General features: G+C 37.9%; 57 pseudogenes; all 57 read left to right on the top strand.

Annotated features, from left to right (window-relative positions):
- Window positions 1-18: 18 nt before the first annotated feature.
- On the top strand, window positions 19-137 carry LOC140570330 (5S ribosomal RNA; annotated as a pseudogene).
- Window positions 138-322: 185 nt separating this feature from the next.
- On the top strand, window positions 323-441 carry LOC140566443 (5S ribosomal RNA; annotated as a pseudogene).
- Window positions 442-626: 185 nt separating this feature from the next.
- Window positions 627-745, top strand: LOC140568352 (5S ribosomal RNA; annotated as a pseudogene).
- A 185-nt stretch (window positions 746-930) lies between these two features.
- On the top strand, window positions 931-1049 carry LOC140571898 (5S ribosomal RNA; annotated as a pseudogene).
- Window positions 1050-1234: 185 nt separating this feature from the next.
- Window positions 1235-1353, top strand: LOC140566831 (5S ribosomal RNA; annotated as a pseudogene).
- A 185-nt stretch (window positions 1354-1538) lies between these two features.
- On the top strand, window positions 1539-1657 carry LOC140567110 (5S ribosomal RNA; annotated as a pseudogene).
- Window positions 1658-1842: 185 nt separating this feature from the next.
- On the top strand, window positions 1843-1961 carry LOC140568364 (5S ribosomal RNA; annotated as a pseudogene).
- A 185-nt stretch (window positions 1962-2146) lies between these two features.
- Window positions 2147-2265, top strand: LOC140573289 (5S ribosomal RNA; annotated as a pseudogene).
- A 185-nt stretch (window positions 2266-2450) lies between these two features.
- On the top strand, window positions 2451-2569 carry LOC140570494 (5S ribosomal RNA; annotated as a pseudogene).
- Window positions 2570-2754: 185 nt separating this feature from the next.
- On the top strand, window positions 2755-2873 carry LOC140568375 (5S ribosomal RNA; annotated as a pseudogene).
- Window positions 2874-3058: 185 nt separating this feature from the next.
- Window positions 3059-3177, top strand: LOC140571571 (5S ribosomal RNA; annotated as a pseudogene).
- A 185-nt stretch (window positions 3178-3362) lies between these two features.
- On the top strand, window positions 3363-3481 carry LOC140568386 (5S ribosomal RNA; annotated as a pseudogene).
- Window positions 3482-3666: 185 nt separating this feature from the next.
- LOC140566907 (5S ribosomal RNA) lies at window positions 3667-3785 on the top strand (annotated as a pseudogene).
- Window positions 3786-3970: 185 nt separating this feature from the next.
- Window positions 3971-4089, top strand: LOC140568398 (5S ribosomal RNA; annotated as a pseudogene).
- Window positions 4090-4274: 185 nt separating this feature from the next.
- On the top strand, window positions 4275-4393 carry LOC140566444 (5S ribosomal RNA; annotated as a pseudogene).
- Window positions 4394-4578: 185 nt separating this feature from the next.
- On the top strand, window positions 4579-4697 carry LOC140568406 (5S ribosomal RNA; annotated as a pseudogene).
- Window positions 4698-4882: 185 nt separating this feature from the next.
- On the top strand, window positions 4883-5001 carry LOC140568407 (5S ribosomal RNA; annotated as a pseudogene).
- Window positions 5002-5186: 185 nt separating this feature from the next.
- Window positions 5187-5305, top strand: LOC140567842 (5S ribosomal RNA; annotated as a pseudogene).
- A 185-nt stretch (window positions 5306-5490) lies between these two features.
- Window positions 5491-5609, top strand: LOC140571947 (5S ribosomal RNA; annotated as a pseudogene).
- A 185-nt stretch (window positions 5610-5794) lies between these two features.
- Window positions 5795-5913, top strand: LOC140568408 (5S ribosomal RNA; annotated as a pseudogene).
- Window positions 5914-6098: 185 nt separating this feature from the next.
- On the top strand, window positions 6099-6217 carry LOC140571315 (5S ribosomal RNA; annotated as a pseudogene).
- A 185-nt stretch (window positions 6218-6402) lies between these two features.
- LOC140571643 (5S ribosomal RNA) lies at window positions 6403-6521 on the top strand (annotated as a pseudogene).
- Window positions 6522-6706: 185 nt separating this feature from the next.
- Window positions 6707-6825, top strand: LOC140566445 (5S ribosomal RNA; annotated as a pseudogene).
- A 185-nt stretch (window positions 6826-7010) lies between these two features.
- LOC140568409 (5S ribosomal RNA) lies at window positions 7011-7129 on the top strand (annotated as a pseudogene).
- Window positions 7130-7314: 185 nt separating this feature from the next.
- Window positions 7315-7433, top strand: LOC140567272 (5S ribosomal RNA; annotated as a pseudogene).
- Window positions 7434-7618: 185 nt separating this feature from the next.
- LOC140566163 (5S ribosomal RNA) lies at window positions 7619-7737 on the top strand (annotated as a pseudogene).
- Window positions 7738-7922: 185 nt separating this feature from the next.
- Window positions 7923-8041, top strand: LOC140566697 (5S ribosomal RNA; annotated as a pseudogene).
- Window positions 8042-8226: 185 nt separating this feature from the next.
- Window positions 8227-8345, top strand: LOC140570143 (5S ribosomal RNA; annotated as a pseudogene).
- Window positions 8346-8530: 185 nt separating this feature from the next.
- Window positions 8531-8649, top strand: LOC140566908 (5S ribosomal RNA; annotated as a pseudogene).
- Window positions 8650-8834: 185 nt separating this feature from the next.
- LOC140568410 (5S ribosomal RNA) lies at window positions 8835-8953 on the top strand (annotated as a pseudogene).
- Window positions 8954-9138: 185 nt separating this feature from the next.
- On the top strand, window positions 9139-9257 carry LOC140568412 (5S ribosomal RNA; annotated as a pseudogene).
- A 185-nt stretch (window positions 9258-9442) lies between these two features.
- LOC140568415 (5S ribosomal RNA) lies at window positions 9443-9561 on the top strand (annotated as a pseudogene).
- A 185-nt stretch (window positions 9562-9746) lies between these two features.
- LOC140566446 (5S ribosomal RNA) lies at window positions 9747-9865 on the top strand (annotated as a pseudogene).
- Window positions 9866-10050: 185 nt separating this feature from the next.
- LOC140568416 (5S ribosomal RNA) lies at window positions 10051-10169 on the top strand (annotated as a pseudogene).
- A 185-nt stretch (window positions 10170-10354) lies between these two features.
- Window positions 10355-10473, top strand: LOC140568417 (5S ribosomal RNA; annotated as a pseudogene).
- Window positions 10474-10658: 185 nt separating this feature from the next.
- Window positions 10659-10777, top strand: LOC140572973 (5S ribosomal RNA; annotated as a pseudogene).
- A 185-nt stretch (window positions 10778-10962) lies between these two features.
- Window positions 10963-11081, top strand: LOC140567122 (5S ribosomal RNA; annotated as a pseudogene).
- Window positions 11082-11266: 185 nt separating this feature from the next.
- LOC140567068 (5S ribosomal RNA) lies at window positions 11267-11385 on the top strand (annotated as a pseudogene).
- A 185-nt stretch (window positions 11386-11570) lies between these two features.
- On the top strand, window positions 11571-11689 carry LOC140567633 (5S ribosomal RNA; annotated as a pseudogene).
- A 185-nt stretch (window positions 11690-11874) lies between these two features.
- Window positions 11875-11993, top strand: LOC140568418 (5S ribosomal RNA; annotated as a pseudogene).
- Window positions 11994-12178: 185 nt separating this feature from the next.
- LOC140572974 (5S ribosomal RNA) lies at window positions 12179-12297 on the top strand (annotated as a pseudogene).
- A 185-nt stretch (window positions 12298-12482) lies between these two features.
- On the top strand, window positions 12483-12601 carry LOC140571489 (5S ribosomal RNA; annotated as a pseudogene).
- Window positions 12602-12786: 185 nt separating this feature from the next.
- LOC140567070 (5S ribosomal RNA) lies at window positions 12787-12905 on the top strand (annotated as a pseudogene).
- Window positions 12906-13090: 185 nt separating this feature from the next.
- On the top strand, window positions 13091-13209 carry LOC140571940 (5S ribosomal RNA; annotated as a pseudogene).
- A 185-nt stretch (window positions 13210-13394) lies between these two features.
- Window positions 13395-13513, top strand: LOC140567253 (5S ribosomal RNA; annotated as a pseudogene).
- Window positions 13514-13698: 185 nt separating this feature from the next.
- On the top strand, window positions 13699-13817 carry LOC140570495 (5S ribosomal RNA; annotated as a pseudogene).
- Window positions 13818-14002: 185 nt separating this feature from the next.
- Window positions 14003-14121, top strand: LOC140570113 (5S ribosomal RNA; annotated as a pseudogene).
- Window positions 14122-14306: 185 nt separating this feature from the next.
- Window positions 14307-14425, top strand: LOC140572475 (5S ribosomal RNA; annotated as a pseudogene).
- A 185-nt stretch (window positions 14426-14610) lies between these two features.
- On the top strand, window positions 14611-14729 carry LOC140568419 (5S ribosomal RNA; annotated as a pseudogene).
- A 185-nt stretch (window positions 14730-14914) lies between these two features.
- LOC140567634 (5S ribosomal RNA) lies at window positions 14915-15033 on the top strand (annotated as a pseudogene).
- Window positions 15034-15218: 185 nt separating this feature from the next.
- On the top strand, window positions 15219-15337 carry LOC140568420 (5S ribosomal RNA; annotated as a pseudogene).
- A 185-nt stretch (window positions 15338-15522) lies between these two features.
- On the top strand, window positions 15523-15641 carry LOC140572975 (5S ribosomal RNA; annotated as a pseudogene).
- Window positions 15642-15826: 185 nt separating this feature from the next.
- LOC140571490 (5S ribosomal RNA) lies at window positions 15827-15945 on the top strand (annotated as a pseudogene).
- A 185-nt stretch (window positions 15946-16130) lies between these two features.
- LOC140567071 (5S ribosomal RNA) lies at window positions 16131-16249 on the top strand (annotated as a pseudogene).
- Window positions 16250-16434: 185 nt separating this feature from the next.
- On the top strand, window positions 16435-16553 carry LOC140571941 (5S ribosomal RNA; annotated as a pseudogene).
- Window positions 16554-16738: 185 nt separating this feature from the next.
- On the top strand, window positions 16739-16857 carry LOC140567254 (5S ribosomal RNA; annotated as a pseudogene).
- A 185-nt stretch (window positions 16858-17042) lies between these two features.
- LOC140570496 (5S ribosomal RNA) lies at window positions 17043-17161 on the top strand (annotated as a pseudogene).
- The last annotated feature ends 38 nt before the right edge of the window (window positions 17162-17199 follow it).

The raw sequence follows: 17199 nt of genomic DNA on the forward strand, positions 1-17199 counted from the left end.
TGTTTGCAAGGTTCTTCTGCTTACGGCCATTCCACCTTTAGAACGCCTGGTCTCGTCTGATCTCAGAAGCTACCTAGGGTTGGGCCTGGTTAGTACTTGAATGGGAGACCGAATGGGAATACCAGGTGTTGTAAGCTTTTCCAGTCCTGCAAACAATTAAAGCGTACATTTCCATGTTATTTACATCTTTTGCACAAATTTGTAGTTGAAACTCTTTTGTGTTGTAAATTTTGATGTGTTGAAATGGAATGCTTTTTCTTGGTTTTGAACAAATATGGTCTTATCTATGAAATTTGAATCCTCTAGTTAACAAGGTTCTTCTGTTTACGGCCATTCCACCCTTAGAATGCCTGATCTTGTCTGATCTCAGAAGCTAGCTAGGGTTGGGCCTGGTTAGTACTTGAATGGGAGACTGAATGGGAATACCAGGTGTTGTAAGCTTTTTCAATCCTGCAAACAAAGAAAGCTTACATTTCCATGTTATTTACATCTTTTGCACAAATTTGTAGTTGAAACTCTTTTGTGTTGTAAATTTTGATGTGTTGAAAAGGAATGCTTTTTCTTGGTTTTGAACAAATATGGTCTTAGCTATGAAATTTGAATCCTCTAGTTTGCAAGGTTCTTCTGCTTACGGCCATTCCACCCTTAGAACGCCTGATCTCGTCTGATCTCAGAAGCTACCTAGGGTTGGGCCTGGTTAGTACTTGAATGGGAGACTGAATGGGAATACCAGGTGTTGTAAGCTTTTCCAGTCCTGCAAACAATTAAAGCTTACATTTCCATGTTATTTACATCTTTTGCACAAATTTGTAGTTGAAACTCTTTTGTGTTGTAAATTTTGATGTGTTGAAATGGAATGCTTTTTCTTGGTTTTGAACAAATATGGTCTTATCTATGAAATTTGAATCCTCTAGTTTGCAAGGTTCTTCTGCTTACGACCATTCCACCCTTAGAACGCCTGATCTCGTCTGATCTCAGAAGCTACCTAGGGTTGGGCCTGGTTAGTACTTGAATGGGAGACTGAATGGGAATACCAGGTGTTGTAAGCTTTTCCAGTCCTGCAAACAATTAAAGCTTACATTTCCATGTTATTTACATCTTTTGCACAAATTTGTAGTTGAAACTCTTTTGTGTTGTAAATTTTGATGTGTTGAAATGGAATGCTTTTTCTTGGTTTTGAACAAATATGGTCTTATCTATGAAATTTGAATCCTCTAGTTAACAAGGTTATTCTGCTTACGGCCATTCCACCCTTAGAATGCCTGATCTTGTCTGATCTCAGAAACTAGCTAGGGTTGGGCCTGGTTAGTACTTGAATGGGAGACTGAATTGGAATACCAGGTGTTGTAAGCTTTTTCAATCCTGCAAACAAAGAAAGCTTACATTTCCATGTTATTTACATCTTTTGCACAAATTTGTAGTTGAAACTCTTTTGTGTTGTAAATGTTGATGTGTTAAAATGGAATGCTTTTTCTTGGTTTTGAACAAATATGGTCTTAGCTATGAAATTTGAATCCTCTAGTTTGCAAGGTTCTTCTGCTTACGGCCATTCCACCCTTAGAACGCCTGATCTCGTCTGATCTCAGAAGCTAGCTAGGGTTGGGCCTGGTTAGTACTTGAATGGGAGACTGAATGGGAATACCAGGTGTTGTAAGCTTTTCCAGTCCTGCAAAGAAAGAAAGCTCACATTTCCATGTTATTTACATCTTTTGCACAAATTTGTAGTTGAAACTCTTTTGTGTTGTAAATGTTGATGTGTTAAAATGGAATGCTTTTTCTTGGTTTTGAACAAATATGGTCTTAGCTATGAAATTTGAATCCTCTAGTTTGCAAGGTTCTTCTGCTTACGGCCATTCCACCCTTAGAACGCCTGATCTCGTCTGATCTCAGAAGCTACCTAGGGTTGGGCCTGGTTAGTACTTGAATGGGAGACTGAATGGGAATACCAGGTGTTGTAAGCTTTTCCAGTCCTGCAAACAATTAAAGCTTACATTTCCATGTTATTTACATCTTTTGCACAAATTTGTAGTTGAAACTCTTTTGTGTTGTAAATTTTGATGTGTTGAAATGGAATGCTTTTTCTTGGTTTTGAACAAATATGGTCTTATCTATGAAATTTGAATCCTCTAGTTTGCAAGGTTCTTCTGCATACGGCCATTCCACCCTTAGAACGCCTGATCTCGTCTGATCTCAAAAGCTACCTAGGGTTGGGCCTGGTTAGTACTTGAATGGGAGACTGAATGGGAATACCAGGTGTTGTAAGCTTTTCCAGTCCTGCAAACAATTAAAGCTTACATTTCCATGTTATTTACATCTTTTGCACACATTTGTAGTTGAAACTCTTTTGTGATGTAAAATGTGATGTGTTGAAATGGAATGCTTTTTCTTGGTTTTGAACAAATATGGTCTTATCTATGAAATTTGAATCCTCTAGTTTGCAAGGTTCTTCTGCTTGCGGCCATTCCACCCTTAGAACGCCTGATCTCGTCTGATCTCAGAAGCTACCTAGGGTTGGGCCTGGTTAGTACTTGAATGGGAGACTGAATGGGAATACCAGGTGTTGTAAGCTTTTCCAGTCCTGCAAACAATTAAAGCTTACATTTCCATGTTATTTACATCTTTTGTACAAATTTGTAGTTGAAACTCTTTTGTGTTGTAAATTTTGATGTGTTGAAATGGAATGCTTTTTCTTGGTTTTGAACAAATATGGTCTTATCTATGAAATTTGAATCCTCTAGTTTGCAAGGTTCTTCTGCTTACGGCCATTCCACCCTTAGAACGCCTGATCTCGTCTGATCTCAGAAGCTACCTAGGGTTGGGCCTGGTTAGTACTTGAATGGGAGACTGAATGGGAATACCAGGTGTTGTAAGCTTTTGCAGTCCTGCAAACAATTAAAGCTTACATTTCCATGTTATTTACATATTTTGCACAAATTTGTAGTTGAAACTCTTTTTTGTTGTAAATTTTGATGTGTTGAAATGGAATGCTTTTTCTTGGTTTTGAACAAATATGGTCTTATCTATGAAATTTGAATCCTCTAGTTTGCAAGGTTCTTCCGCTTACGGCCAGTCCACCCTTAGAACGCCTGATCTCGTCTGATCTCAGAAGCTACCTAGGGTTGGGCCTGGTTAGTACTTGAATGGGAGACTGAATGGGAATACCAGGTGTTGTAAGCTTTTCCAGTCCTGCAAACAATTAAAGCTTACATTTCCATGTTATTTACATCTTTTGCACAAATTTGTAGTTGAAACTCTTTTGTGTTGTAAATTTTGATGTGTTGAAATGGAATGCTTTTTCTTGGTTTTGAACAAATATGGTCTTATCTATGAAATTTGAATCCTCTAGTTTGCAAGTTTCTTCTGCTTACGGCCATTCCACCCTTAGAACGCCTGATCTCGTCTGATCTCAGAAGCTACCTAGGGTTGGGCCTGGTTAGTACTTGAATGGGAGACTGAATGGGAATACCAGGTGTTGTAAGCTTTTCCAGTCCTGCAAACAATTAAAGTTTACATTTCCATGTTATTTACATCTTTTGCACAAATTTGTAGTTGAAACTCTTTTGTGTTGTAAATTTTGATGTGTTGAAATGGAATGCTTTTTCTTGGTTTTGAACAAATATGGTCTTATCTATGAAATTTGAATCCTCTAGTTAACAAGGTTCTTCTGCTTACGGCCTTTCCACCCTTAGAATGCCTGATCTTGTCTGATCTCAGAAGCTAGCTAGGGTTGGGCCTGGTTAGTACTTGAATGGGAGACTGAATGGGAATACCAGGTGTTGTAAGCTTTTCCAGTCCTGCAAACAATTAAAGCTTACATTTCCATGTTATTTACATCTTTTGCACAAATTTGTAGTTGAAACTCTTTTGTGTTGTAAATTTTGATGTGCTGAAATGGAATGCTTTTTCTTGGTTTTGAACAAATATGGTCTTATCTATGAAATTTGAATCCTCTTGTTTGCAAGGTTCTTCTGCTTACGGCCATTCCACCCTTAGAACGCCTGATCTCGTCTGATCTCAGAAGCTACCTAGGGTTGGGCCTGGTTAGTACTTGAATGGGAGACTGAATGGGAATACCAGGTGTTGTAAGCTTTTCCAGTCCTGCAAACAATTAAAGCGTACATTTCCATGTTATTTACATCTTTTGCACAAATTTGTAGTTGAAACTCTTTTGTGTTGTAAATTTTGATGTGTTGAAATGGAATGCTTTTTCTTGGTTTTGAACAAATATGGTCTTATCTATGAAATTTGAATCCTCTAGTTAACAAGGTTCTTCTGTTTACGGCCATTCCACCCTTAGAATGCCTGATCTTGTCTGATCTCAGAAGCTAGCTAGGGTTGGGCCTGGTTAGTACTTGAATGGGAGACTGAATGGGAATACCAGGTGTTGTAAGCTTTTTCAATCCTGCAAACAAAGAAAGCTTACATTTCCATGTTATTTACATCTTTTGCACAAATTTGTAGTTGAAACTCTTTTGTGTTGTAAATGTTGATGTCTTAAAATGGAATGCTTTTTCTTGGTTTTGAACAAATATGGTCTTAGCTATGAAATTTGAATCCTCTAGTTTGCAAGGTTCTTCTGCTTACGGCCATTCCACCCTTAGAACGCCTGATCTCGTCTGATCTCAGAAGCTACCTAGGGTTGGGCCTGGTTAGTACTTGAATGGGAGACTGAATGGGAATACCAGGTGTTGTAAGCTTTTCCAGTCCTGCAAACAATTAAAGCTTACATTTCCATGTTATTTACATCTTTTGCACAAATTTGTAGTTGAAACTCTTTTGTGTTGTAAATTTTGATGTGTTGAAAAGGAATGCTTTTTCTTGGTTTTGAACAAATATGGTCTTATCTATGAAATTTGAATCCTCTAGTTTGCAAGGTTCTTCTGCTTACGGCCATTCCACCCTTAGAACGCCTGATCTCGTCTGATCTCAGAAGCTACCTAGGGTTGGGCCTGGTTAGTACTTGAATGGGAGACTGAATGGGAATACCAGGTGTTGTAAGCTTTTCCAGTCCTGCAAACAATTAAAGCTTACATTTCCATGTTATTTACATCTTTTGCACAAATTTGTAGTTGAAACTCTTTTGTGTTGTAAATTTTGATGTGTTGAAATGGAATGCTTTTTCTTGGTTTTGAACAAAAATGGTCTTATCTATGAAATATGAATCCTCTAGTTAACAAGGTTTTTCTGCTTACGGCCATTCCACCCTTAGAATGCCTGATCTTGTCTGATCTCAGAAACTAGCTAGGGTTGGGCCTGGTTAGTGCTTGAATGGGAGACTGAATGGGAATACCAGGTATTGTAAGCTTTTTCAATCCTGCAAACAAAGAAAGCTTACATTTCCATGTTATTTACATCTTTTGCACAAATTTGTAGTTGAAACTCTTTTGTGTTGTAAATGTTGATGTGTTAAAATGGAATGCTTTTTCTTGGTTTTGAACAAATATGGTCTTAGCTATGAAATTTGAATCCTCTAGTTTGCAAGGTTCTTCTGCTTACGGCCATTCCACACTTAGAACGCCTGATCTCGTCTGATCTCAGAAGCTAGCTAGGGTTGGGCCTGGTTAGTACTTGAATGGGAGACTGAATGGGAATACCAGGTGTTGTAAGCTTTTCCAGTCCTGCAAACAATTAAAGCTTACATTTCTATGTTATTTACATCTTTTGCACAAATTTGTAGTTGAAACTCTTTTGTGTTGTAAATTTTGATGTGTTGAAATGGAATGCTTTTTCTTGGTTTTGAACAAATATGGTCTTATCTATGAAATTTGAATCCTCTAGTTTGCAAGGTTCTTCTGCTTACGGCCATTCCACCCTTAGAACGCCTGATCTCGTCTGATCTCAGAAGCTACCTAGGGTTGGGCCTGGTTAGTACTTGAATGGGAGACTGAATGGGAATACCAGGTGTTGTAAGCTTTTCCAGTCCTGCAAACAATTAAAGTTTACATTTCCATGTTATTTACATCTTTTGCACAAATTTGTAGTTGAAACTCTTTTGTGTTGTAAATTTTGATGTGTTGAAATGGAATACTTTTTCTTGGTTTTGAACAAATATGGTCTTATCTATGAAATTTGAATCCTCTAGTTTGCAAGGTTCTTCTGCATACGGCCATTCCACCCTTAGAACGCCTGATCTCGTCTGATCTCAGAAGCTACCTAGGGTTGGGCCTGGTTAGTACTTGAATGGGAGACTGAATGGGAATACCAGGTGTTGTAAGCCTTTGCAGTCCTGCAAACAATTAAAGCTTACATTTCCATGTTATTTACATCTTTTGCACAAATTTGTAGTTGAAACTCTTTTTTGTTGTAAATTTTGATGTGTTGAAATGGAATGCTTTTTCTTGGTTTTGAACAAATATGGTCTTATCTATGAAATTTGAATCCTCTAGTTTGCAAGGTTCTTCTGCTTACGGCCATTCCACCTTTAGAACGCCTGATCTCGTCTGAGCTCAGAAGCTACCTAGGGTTGGGCCTGGTTAGTACTTGAATGGGAGACTGAATGGGAATACCAGGTGTTGTAAGCTTTTCCAGTCCTGCAAACAATTAAAGCTTACATTTCCATGTTATTTACATCTTTTGCACAAATTTGTAGTTGAAACTCTTTTGTGTAGTAAATTTTGATGTGCTGAAATGGAATGCTTTTTCTTGGTTTTGAACAAATATGGTCTTATCTATGAAATTTGAATCCTCTAGTTAACAAGGTTCTTCCGTTTACGGCCATTCCACCCTTAGAATGCCTGATCTTGTCTGATCTCAGAAGCTAGCTAGGGTTGGGCCTGGTTAGTACTTGAATGGGAGACTGAATGGGAATACCAGGTGTTGTAAGCTTTTTCAATCCTGCAAACAAAGAAAGCTTACATTTCCATGTTATTTACATCTTTTGCACAAATTTGTAGTTGAAACTCTTTTGTGTTGTAAATGTTGATGTCTTAAAATGGAATGCTTTTTCTTGGTTTTGAACAAATATGGTCTTAGCTATGAAATTTGAATCCTCTAGTTTGCAAGGTTCTTCTGCTTACGGCCATTCCACCCTTAGAACGCCTGATCTCGTCTGATCTCAGAAGCTACCTAGGGTTGGGCCTGGTTAGTACTTGAATGGGAGACTGAATGGGAATACCAGGTGTTGTAAGCTTTTCCAGTCCTGCAAACAATTAAAGCTTACAGTTCCATGTTATTTACATCTTTTGCACAAATTTGTAGTTGAAACAATTTTGTGTTGTAAATTTTGATGTGTTGAAATGGAATGCTTTTTCTTGGTTTTGAACAAATATGGTCTTATCTATGAAATTTGAATCCTCTAGTTTGCAAGGTTCTTCTGCTTACGGCCATTCCACCCTTAGAATGCCTGATCTTGTCTGATCTCAGAAGCTAGCTAGGGTTGGGCCTGGTTAGTACTTGAATGGGAGACTGAATGGGAATACCAGGTGTAGTAAGCTTTTTCAATCCTGCAAACAAAGAAAGCTTACATTTCCATGTTATTTACATCTTTTGCACAAATTTGTAGTTGAAACTCTTTTGTGTTGTAAATGTTGATGTGTTAAAATGGAATGCTTTTTCTTGGTTTTGAACAAATATGGTCTTAGCTATGAAATTTGAATTCTCTAGTTTGTACGGTTCTACTGTTTGCGGCCATTCCACCCTTAGAACGCCTGATCTTGTCTGATCTCAGAAGCTACTTAGGGTTGGGCCTGGTTAGTACTTGAATGGGAGACTGAATGGGAATACCAGGTGTTGTAAGCTTTTGCAGTCCTGCAAACAATTAAAGCTTACATTTCCATGTTATTTACATCTTTTGCACAAATTTGTAGTTGAAACTCTTTTTTGTTGTAAATTTTGATGTGTTGAAATGGAATGCTTTTTCTTGGTTTTGAACAAATATGGTCTTATCTATGAAATTTGAATCCTCTAGTTTGCAAGGTTCTTCTGCTTACGGCCAGTCCACCCTTAGAACGCCTGATCTCGTCTGATCTCAGAAGCTTCCTAGGGTTGGGCCTGGTTAGTACTTGAATGGGAGACTGAATGGGAATACCAGGTGTTGTAAGCTTTTCCAGTCCTGCAAACAATTAAAGCTTACATTTCCATGTTATTTACATCTTTTGCACAAATTTGTAGTTGAAACTCTTTTGTGCTGTAAATTTTGATGTGTTGAAATGGAATGCTTTTTCTTGGTTTTGAACAAATATGGTCTTATCTATGAAATTTGAATCCTCTAGTTTGCAAGGTTCTTCTGCTTACGGCCATTCCACCCTTAGAACGCCTGATCTCGTCTGATCTCAGAAGCTACCTAGGGTTGGGCCTGGTTAGTACTCGAATGGGAGACTGAATGGGAATACCAGGTGTTGTAAGCTTTTCCAGTCCTGCAAACAATTAAAGTTTACATTTTCATGTTATTTACATCTTTTGCACAAATTTGTAGTTGAAACTCTTTTGTGTTGTAAATTTTGATGTGTTGAAATGGAATGCTTTTTCTTGGTTTTGAACAAATATGGTCTTATCTATGAAATTTGATTCCTCTAGTTAACAAGGTTCTTCTGCTTACGGCCTTTCCACCCTTAGAATGCCTGATCTTGTCTGATCTCAGAAGCTAGCTAGGGTTGGGCCTGGTTAGTACTTGAATGGGAGACTGAATGGGAATACCAGGTGTTGTAAGCTTTTCCAGTCCTGCAAACAATTAAAGCTTACATTTCCATGTTATTTACATCTTTTGCACAAATTTGTAGTTGAAACTCTTTTGTGTTGTAAATTTTGATGTGCTGAAATGGAATGCTTTTTCTTGGTTTTGAACAAATATGGTCTTATCTATGAAATTTGAATCCTCTTGTTTGCAAGGTTCTTCTGCTTACGGCCATTCCACCCTTAGAACGCCTGATCTCGTCTGATCTCAGAAGCTACCTAGGGTTGGGCCTGGTTAGTACTTGAATGGGAGACTGAATGGGAATACCAGGTGTTGTAAGCTTTTCCAGTCCTGCAAACAATTAAAGCGTACATTTCCATGTTATTTACATCTTTTGCACAAATTTGTAGTTGAAACTCTTTTGTGTTGTAAATGTTGATGTCTTAAAATGGAATGCTTTTTCTTGGTTTTGAACAAATATGGTCTTAGCTATGAAATTTGAATCCTCTAGTTTGCAAGGTTCTTCTGCTTACGGCCATTCCACCCTTAGAACGCCTGATCTCGTCTGATCTCAGAAGCTACCTAGGGTTGGGCCTGGTTAGTACTTGAATGGGAGACTGAATGGGAATACCAGGTGTTGTAAGCTTTTCCAGTCCTGCAAACAATTAAAGCTTACATTTCCATGTTATTTACATCTTTTGCACAAATTTGTAGTTGAAACTCTTTTGTGTTGTAAATTTTGATGTGTTGAAAAGGAATGCTTTTTCTTGGTTTTGAACAAATATGGTCTTATCTATGAAATTTGAATCCTCTAGTTTGCAAGGTTCTTCTGCTTACGGCCATTCCACCCTTAGAACGCCTGATCTCGTCTGATCTCAGAAGCTACCTAGGGTTGGGCCTGGTTAGTACTTGAATGGGAGACTGAATGGGAATACCAGGTGTTGTAAGCTTTTCCAGTCCTGCAAACAATTAAAGCTTACATTTCCATGTTATTTACATCTTTTGCACAAATTTGTAGTTGAAACTCTTTTGTGTTGTAAATTTTGATGTGTTGAAATGGAATGCTTTTTCTTGGTTTTGAACAAATATGGTCTTATCTATGAAATTTGAATCCTCTAGTTAACAAGGTTCTTCTGTTTACGGCCATTCCACCCTTAGAATGCCTGATCTTGTCTGATCTCAGAAGCTAGCTAGGGTTGGGCCTGGTTAGTACTTGAATGGGAGACTGAATGGGAATACCAGGTGTTGTAAGCTTTTTCAATCCTGCAAACAAAGAAAGCTTACATTTCCATGTTATTTACATCTTTTGCACAAATTTGTAGTTGAAACTCTTTTGTGTTGTAAATGTTGATGTCTTAAAATGGAATGCTTTTTCTTGGTTTTGAACAAATATGGTCTTAGCTATGAAATTTGAATCCTCTAGTTTGCAAGGTTCTTCTGCTTACGGCCATTCCACCCTTAGAACGCCTGATCTCGTCTGATCTCAGAAGCTACCTAGGGTTGGGCCTGGTTAGTACTTGAATGGGAGACTGAATGGGAATACCAGGTGTTGTAAGCTTTTCCAGTCCTGCAAACAATTAAAGCTTACATTTCCATGTTATTTACATCTTTTGCACAAATTTGTAGTTGAAACTCTTTTGTGTTGTAAATTTTTATGTGTTGAAAAGGAATGCTTTTTCTTGGTTTTGAACAAATATGGTCTTATCTATGAAATTTGAATCCTCTAGTTTGCAAGGTTCTTCTGCTTACGGCCATTCCACCCTTAGAACGCCTGATCTCGTCTGATCTCAGAAGCTACCTAGGGTTGGGCCTGGTTAGTACTTGAATGGGAGACTGAATGGGAATACCAGGTGTTGTAAGCTTTTCCAGTCCTGCAAACAATTAAAGCTTACATTTCCATGTTATTTACATCTTTTGCACAAATTTGTAGTTGAAACTCTTTTGTGTTGTAAATTTTGATGTGTTGAAATGGAATGCTTTTTCTTGGTTTTGAACAAATATGGTCTTATCTATGAAATATGAATCCTCTAGTTAACAAGGTTCTTCTGCTTACGGCCATTCCACCCTTAGAATGCCTGATCTTGTCTGATCTCAGAAACTAGCTAGGGTTGGGCCTGGTTAGTACTTGAATGGGAGACTGAATGGGAATACCAGGTGTTGTAAGCTTTTTCAATCCTGCAAACAAAGAAAGCTTACATTTCCATGTTATTTACATCTTTTGCACAAATTTGTAGTTGAAACTCTTTTGTGTTGTAAATGTTGATGTGTTAAAATGGAATGCTTTTTCTTGGTTTTGAACAAATATGGTCTTAGCTATGAAATTTGAATCCTCTAGTTTGCAAGGTTCTTCTGCTTACGGCCATTCCACCCTTAGAACGCCTGATCTCGTCTGATCTCAGAAGCTAGCTAGGGTTGGGCCTGGTTAGTACTTGAATGGGAGACTGAATGGGAATACCAGGTGTTGTAAGCTTTTCCAGTCCTGCAAACAATTAAAGCTTACATTTCCATGTTATTTACATCTTTTGCACAAATTTGTAGTTGAAACTCTTTTGTGTTGTAAATTTTGATGTGTTGAAATGGAATGCTTTTTCTTGGTTTTGAACAAATATGGTCTTATCTATGAAATTTGAATCCTCTAGTTAACAAGGTTCTTCTGCTTACGGCCATTCCACGCTTAGAATGCCTGATCTTGTCTGATCTCAGAAGCTAGCTAGGGTTGGGCCTGGTTAGTACTTGAATGGGAGACTGAATGGGAATACCAGGTGTTGTAAGCTTTTTCAATCCTGCAAACAAAGAAAGCTTACATTTCCATGTTATTTACATCTTTTGCACAAATTTGTAGTTGAAACTCTTTTGTGTTGTAAATGTTGATGTGTTAAAATGGAATACTTTTTCTTGGTTTTGAACAAATATGGTCTTAGCTATGAAATTTGAATCCTCTAGTTAACAAGGTTCTTCTGTTTACGGCCATTCCACCCTTAGAATGCCTGATCTTGTCTGATCTCAGAAGCTAGCTAGGGTTGGGCCTGGTTACTACTTGAATGGGAGACTGAATGGGAATACCAGGTGTTGTAAGCTTTTTCAATCCTGCAAACAAAGAAAGCTTACATTTCCATGTTATTTACATCTTTTGCACAAATTTGTAGTTGAAACTCTTTTGTGTTGTAAATGTTGATGTCTTAAAATGGAATGCTTTTTCTTGGTTTTGAACAAATATGGTCTTAGCTATGAAATTTGAATCCTCTAGTTTGCAAGGTTCTTCTGCTTACGGCCATTCCACCCTTAGAACGCCTGATCTCGTCTGATCTCAGAAGCTACCTAGGGTTGGGCCTGGTTAGTACTTGAATGGGAGACTGAATGGGAATACCAGGTGTTGTAAGCTTTTCCAGTCCTGCAAACAATTAAAGCTTACATTTCCATGTTATTTACATCTTTTGCACAAATTTGTAGTTGAAACTCTTTTGTGTTGTAAATTTTGATGTGTTGAAATGGAATGCTTTTTCTTGGTTTTGAACAAATATGGTCTTATCTATGAAATATGAATCCTCTAGTTAACAAGGTTCTTCTGCTTACGGCCATTCCACCCTTAGAATGCCTGATCTTGTCTGATCTCAGAAACTAGCTAGGGTTGGGCCTGGTTAGTACTTGAATGGGAGACTGAATGGGAATACCAGGTGTTGTAAGCTTTTTCAATCCTGCAAACAAAGAAAGCTTACATTTCCATGTTATTTACATCTTTTGCACAAATTTGTAGTTGAAACTCTTTTGTGTTGGAAATGTTGATGTGTTAAAATGGAATGCTTTTTCTTGGTTTTGAACAAATATGGTCTTAGCTATGAAATTTGAATCCTCTAGTTTGCAAGGTTCTTCTGCTTACGGCCATTCCACCCTTAGAACGCCTGATCTCGTCTGATCTCTGAAGCTAGCTAGGGTTGGGCCTGGTTAGTACTTGAATGGGAGACTGAATGGGAATACCAGGTGTTGTAAGCTTTTCCAGTCCTGCAAACAATTAAAGCTTACATTTCCATGTTATTTACATCTTTTGCACAAATTTGTAGTTGAAACTCTTTTGTGTTGTAAATTTTGATGTGTTGAAATGGAATGCTTTTTCTTGGTTTTGAACAAATATGGTCTTATCTATGAAATTTGAATCCTCTAGTTAACAAGGTTCTTCTGCTTACGGCCATTCCACGCTTAGAATGCCTGATCTTGTCTGATCTCAGAAGCTAGCTAGGGTTGGGCCTGGTTAGTACTTGAATGGGAGACTGAATGGGAATACCAGGTGTTGTAAGCTTTTTCAATCCTGCAAAGAAAGAAAGCTTACATTTCCATGTTATTTACATCTTTTGCACAAATTTGTAGTTGAAACTCTTTTGTGTTGTAAATGTTGATGTGTTAAAATGGAATGCTTTTTCTTGGTTTTGAACAAATATGGTCTTAGCTATGAAATTTGAATCCTCTAGTTTGCAAGGTTCTTCTGCTTACGGCCATTCCACCCTTAGAACGCCTGATCTCGTCTGATCTCAGAAGCTACCTAGAGTTGGGCCTGGTTAGTACTTGAATGGGAGACTGAATGGGAATACCAGGTGTTGTAAGCTTTTCCAGTCCTGCAAACAATTAAAGCTTACATTTCCATGTTATTTACATCTTTTGCACAAATTTGTAGTTGAAACTCTTTTGTGTTGTAAATTTTGATGTGTTGAAATGGAATGCTTTTTCTTGGTTTTGAACAAATATGGTCTTATCTATGAAATTTGAATCCTCTAGTTTGCAAGGTTCTTCTGCTTACGGCCATTCCACCCTTAGAAGGCCTGATCTAGTCTGATCTCAGAAGCTACCTAGGGTTGGGCCTGGTTAGTACTTGAATGGGAGACTGAATGGGAATACCAGGTGTTGTAAGCTTTTCCAGTCCTGCAAACAATTAAAGCTTACATTTCCATGTTATTTACATCTTTTGCACACATTTGTAGTTGAAACTCTTTTGTGATGTAAAATGTGATGTGTTGAAATGGAATGCTTTTTCTTGGTTTTGAACAAATATGGTCTTATCTATGAAATTTGAATCCTCTAGTTTGCAAGGTTCTTCTGCTTGCGGCCATTCCACCCTTAGAACGCCTGATCTCGTCTGATCTCAGAAGCTACCTAGGGTTGGGCCTGGTTAGTACTTGAATGGGAGACTGAATGGGAATACCAGGTGTTGTAAGCTTTTCCAGTCCTGCAAACAATTAAAGCTTACATTTCCATGTTATTTACATCTTTTGTACAAATTTGTAGTTGAAACTCTTTTGTGTTGTAAATTTTGATGTGTTGAAATGGAATGCTTTTTCTTGGTTTTGAACAAATATGGTCTTATCTATGAAATTTGAATCCTCTAGTTTGCAAGGTTCTTCTGCTTACGGCCATTCCACCCTTAGAACGCCTGATCTCGTCTGATCTCAGAAGCTACCTAGGGTTGGGCCTGGTTAGTACTTGAATGGGAGACTGAATGAGAATACCAGGTGTTGTAAGCTTTTGCAGTCCTGCAAACAATTAAAGCTTACATTTCCATGTTATTTACATCTTTTGCACAAATTTGTAGTTGAAACTCTTGTTTGTTGTAAATTTTGATGTGTTGAAATGGAATGCTTTTTCTTGGTTTTGAACAAATATGGTCTTATCTATGAAATTTGAATCCTCTAGTTTGCAAGGTTCTTCTGCTTACGGCCAGTCCACCCTTAGAACGCCTGATCTCGTCTGATCTCAGAAGCTACCTAGGGTTGGGCCTGGTTAGTACTTGAATGGGAGACTGAATGGGAATGCCAGGTGTTGTAAGCTTTTCCAGTCCTGCAAACAATTAAAGCTTACATTTCCATGTTATTTACATCTTTTGCACAAATTTGTAGTTGAAACTCTTTTGTGTTGTAAATTTTGATGTGTTGAAATGGAATGCTTTTTCTTGGTTTTGAACAAATATGGTCTTATCTATGAAATTTGAATCCTCTAGTTTGCAAGGTTCTTCTGCTTACGGCCATTCCACCCTTAGAACGCCTGATCTCGTCTGATCTCAGAAGCTACCTAGGGTTGGGCCTGGTTAGTACTTGAATGGGAGACTGAATGGGAATACCAGGTGTTGTAAGCTTTTCCAGTCCTGCAAACAATTAAAGCTTACATTTCCATGTTATTTACATCTTTTGTACAAATTTGTAGTTGAAACTCTTTTGTGTTGTAAATTTTGATGTGTTGAAATGGAATGCTTTTTCTTGGTTTTGAACAAATATGGTCTTATCTATGAAATTTGAATCCTCTAGTTAACAAGGTTCTTCTGTTTACGGCCATTCCACCCTTAGAATGCCTGATCTTGTCTGATCTCAGAAGCTAGCTAGGGTTGGGCCTGGTTACTACTTGAATGGGAGACTGAATGGGAATACCAGGTGTTGTAAGCTTTTTCAATCCTGCAAACAAAGAAAGCTTACATTTCCATGTTATTTACATCTTTTGCACAAATTTGTAGTTGAAACTCTTTTGTGTTGTAAATGTTGATGTCTTAAAATGGAATGCTTTTTCTTGGTTTTGAACAAATATGGTCTTAGCTATGAAATTTGAATCCTCTAGTTTGCAAGGTTCTTCTGCTTACGGCCATTCCACCCTTAGAACGCCTGATCTCGTCTGATCTCAGAAGCTACCTAGGGTTGGGCCTGGTTAGTACTTGAATGGGAGACTGAATGGGAATACCAGGTGTTGTAAGCTTTTCCAGTCCTGCAAACAATTAAAGCTTACATTTCCATGTTATTTACATCTTTTGCACAAATTTGTAGTTGAAACTCTTTTGTGTTGTAAATTTTGATGTGTTGAAATGGAATGCTTTTTCTTGGTTTTGAACAAATATGGTCTTATCTATGAAATATGAATCCTCTAGTTAACAAGGTTCTTCTGCTTACGGCCATTCCACCCTTAGAATGCCTGATCTTGTCTGATCTCAGAAACTAGCTAGGGTTGGGCCTGGTTAGTACTTGAATGGGAGACTGAATGGGAATACCAGGTGTTGTAAGCTTTTTCAATCCTGCAAACAAAGAAAGCTTACATTTCCATGTTATTTACATCTTTTGCACAAATTTGTAGTTGAAACTCTTTTGTGTTGGAAATGTTGATGTGTTAAAATGGAATGCTTTTTCTTGGTTTTGAACAAATATGGTCTTAGCTATGAAATTTGAATCCTCTAGTTTGCAAGGTTCTTCTGCTTACGGCCATTCCACCCTTAGAACGCCTGATCTCGTCTGATCTCTGAAGCTAGCTAGGGTTGGGCCTGGTTAGTACTTGAATGGGAGACTGAATGGGAATACCAGGTGTTGTAAGCTTTTCCAGTCCTGCAAACAATTAAAGCTTACATTTCCATGTTATTTACATCTTTTGCACAAATTTGTAGTTGAAACTCTTTTGTGTTGTAAATTTTGATGTGTTGAAATGGAATGCTTTTTCTTGGTTTTGAACAAATATGGTCTTATCTATGAAATTTGAATCCTCTAGTTAACAAGGTTCTTCTGCTTACGGCCATTCCACGCTTAGAATGCCTGATCTTGTCTGATCTCAGAAGCTAGCTAGGGTTGGGCCTGGTTAGTACTTGAATGGGAGACTGAATGGGAATACCAGGTGTTGTAAGCTTTTTCAATCCTGCAAAGAAAGAAAGCTTACATTTCCATGTTATTTACATCTTTTGCACAAATTTGTAGTTGAAACTCTTTTGTGTTGTAAATGTTGATGTGTTAAAATGGAATGCTTTTTCTTGGTTTTGAACAAATATGGTCTTAGCTATGAAATTTGAATCCTCTAGTTTGCAAGGTTCTTCTGCTTACGGCCATTCCACCCTTAGAACGCCTGATCTCGTCTGATCTCAGAAGCTACCTAGAGTTGGGCCTGGTTAGTACTTGAATGGGAGACTGAATGGGAATACCAGGTGTTGTAAGCTTTTCCAGTCCTGCAAACAATTAAAGCTTACATTTCCATGTTATTTACATCTTTTGCACAAATTTGTAGTTGAAACTCTTTTGTGTTGTAAATTTTGATGTGTTGAAATGGAATGCTTTTTCTTGGTTTTGAACAAATATGGTCTTATCTATGAAATTTGAATCCTCTAGTTTGCAAGGTTCTTCTGCTTACGGCCATTCCACCCTTAGAAGGCCTGATCTAGTCTGATCTCAGAAGCTACCTAGGGTTGGGCCTGGTTAGTACTTGAATGGGAGACTGAATGGGAATACCAGGTGTTGTAAGCTTTTCCAGTCCTGCAAACAATTAAAGCTTACATTTCCATGTTATTTACATCTTTTGCACACATTTGTAGTTGAAACTCTTTTGTGATGTAAAATGTGATGTGTTGAAATGGAATGCTTTTTCTTGGTTTTGAACAAATATGGTCTTATCTATGAAATTTGAATCCTCTAGTTTGCAAGGTTCTTCTGCTTGCGGCCATTCCACCCTTAGAACGCCTGATCTCGTCTGATCTCAGAAGCTACCTAGGGTTGGGCCTGGTTAGTACTTGAATGGGAGACTGAATGGGAATACCAGGTGTTGTAAGCTTTTCCAGTCCTGCAAACAATTAAAGCTTACATTTCCAT

This window comes from Salminus brasiliensis, chromosome 11 (assembly GCF_030463535.1).
Source record: "Salminus brasiliensis chromosome 11, fSalBra1.hap2, whole genome shotgun sequence".
Lineage (NCBI taxonomy): Eukaryota > Metazoa > Chordata > Actinopteri > Characiformes > Bryconidae > Salminus > Salminus brasiliensis.